Source organism: Rhea americana, unplaced genomic scaffold (assembly GCF_003343005.1).
Source record: "Rhea americana isolate MKP2758 unplaced genomic scaffold, rheAme1 scaffold_20, whole genome shotgun sequence".
In the NCBI taxonomy this organism is placed as follows: domain Eukaryota; kingdom Metazoa; phylum Chordata; class Aves; order Rheiformes; family Rheidae; genus Rhea; species Rhea americana.
The window spans coordinates 856725-859097 of NW_028186150.1; positions in this window are offsets into that span (position 1 = coordinate 856725).

The following is a 2373-nucleotide window of genomic DNA, read 5'->3' on the forward strand; positions in this document are numbered from 1 at the left end:
AGAGGAAAGGATAGCTTTTGCACCTGAAGGCACCTCGCCCAAAATTTAACAAGTTTCTTCACATCACTAGGCTCTATGTGTTATTTCTCTCTATGCTAACAGAACTATTTAATATTGCTTTAATATTTAAGATCTCTATCAAATTTCCCAGTAATTCAAAGGAAAAGGATTTGTTCCACTAAATCAGATTTTAATGGACTACTTAAAGTAAGTTCTTAGTTGGGCAGTACATGGATCTCAGCAATGACGATGAACCAAGATGTCTCACCTCTCATGTGAGAGGTATAGGGCCATAAGGTATAGGGTATTCTATAATGGATCTTCCTCACCTCCTCCTTATTGCAGCAGATCCATTTTGTATTAAGTAACTGTTCCTTGAGGAGACAGGTTCCTGTCTAGCCTGATGATTAGAACACTTACCTGAGAAACCTGGATGCCAGTCCTGCTCCAACTAATACTTATACAAAGCAAGTAGCTCTAACTGTACTGCATCCCAGATAACCCAAGAGCAATAACAGTCAATGCTGGAAAGTATTTCCTTCTCCTGGTGGTTTGCAGGCTTGATCTATATTGCGAATTTTCAGTTATATAATAGAACAACAAGATAGAAGGATAGCCTCAATAACAACAAGTACTCTGGGGCATTCAGAGAATATTGCAAGAAGGTTTAAAGGCTGCAGCTAGGAGACATAGGGAGGGGGTTCTGAAGAAGCTCAGGTAAAGCACACAATAATTGGGGAAGAGCACAAGGAGGCAGCTGCGTGTCACAGAGTTCAGTTCTCAGGTATCCTGCCACAGAGATGCAGCTGCTCCGCTCCTCTCCAGAAACAGGTTAGTTTGCTGCAAATGGCCAACAGCCCCAGCATAGCAGGAGGCAGCTCCTTGCAGAGCCAGCTCAAGTTTCCCAGCATCTTGTTCCCATACAGCAGCTCATTAGCTTGAGCTCAGTGACAGCCCTAGGCTGGTTCCACCCAGTACATGTTAGCATTTCCAGTGGCCAGTTAAAACTGCCGCCTTCTCTCCTTAGGCCACCAGCTGGCCACCCAGGACACCAACTGGCCACCCACTGCAGCATACAGCTGGTAAGCTGGTTACTCAGAGGTGTCCTCTCAGGAGAAGAGAATTACAGTCTGAAAGCACTCCTCAGGGACCACAGAGACTCCCGAGCAAATCAAGACCTTTATTATGTTTGCTTTTCCAAAGGGAAAAAAAAAGAAATTTAAACTTCTAAGATTTTTTTTTTGGGGGGGGGGGAGAATGTTAATTAAACCAGTATTTTACTTAGCACAAGAAAATATAAAAGTGTTTCTCTCTCCTTCTTTTTCTGAGATGTGACTGTGTTAACTCTGATCATTAGTCAGGATGACTTTACTGCACAAATTCAATCAGCTGTCTTTTCTATCTAGTGCAAAATCAGCACAAATCTGAACAGCAATACATGGCCTCCTTTCTCTCTGACTTCAGTAGGAATACCCCAGATAATCCTGTATAAAGAACAACAGCATAAAACTCCAGGCGTGTGCTTGCTGAGCAGCGGAAAGGCCCAGCTCTGCACAGCCTGCTGCAACCTCTCAGCTCCGGGGCAAGTTAATGACAGTTGATGATAGCTCTCATGTTCTGGAGTTAGGTGACATTTCTTCAGAATAGGAAGCCAGAATCTATTACCTGTTGCCATAACAGGCAACATTACTTTCCTACATGTTTCTCAGAACATCCACTTTTTCCACATGCAATAGGAATTCACTCTAATAATCTTAAAAATGCACTCAAAACATCTAAAATATGTATTTTCAATTACAGTCTAGCAAAGCTGATGATGCAAGACTTGCAAACCATCTCAGATGCCACAAGGCAAAACCACAGAGGTGTCAATATGACTTTGTCTGATGAAATATGATGCAGTTAACTATTTTTAAAGATGAGCTAACTCCTTGCATCTTGGACTTTTCCAAAAACGCACATTTTTACACGGGCGCTACAACCAGCATGATGTAATCTTGTGTTAAGTTGTCCGACTGACTGGCAAGGTATTTCCTAGCAGGTGTTAGGGCAAAGCACTAGCCAGTGAAGGTGTGTGTCTTCGTGAAGCTGTGCATGGAGATATAAAAGCCCGTCTGGGAACCGGAAAGACTTTTAAAGATACTGGAAAACTCCCTTGAGAAGCCAAAAAGGAAAAACGCGTTGCTAGAAGCGCCGTGTTTCACGGCAACGCCGGGCAGCCGCTGCGGAGCCGCGCGGCCCCGCCGCGAGCCCGTTTCTAGCAACGCACGGTGGGGGAGAAGCCTCTTCCCCGGAGCAACGGGAACCGTTAACGGCCGCCCCTCGCGGCGGCTGCCGCCCCCCCGCAGCGCAGCGCCGCGCCCCGCCACCGCC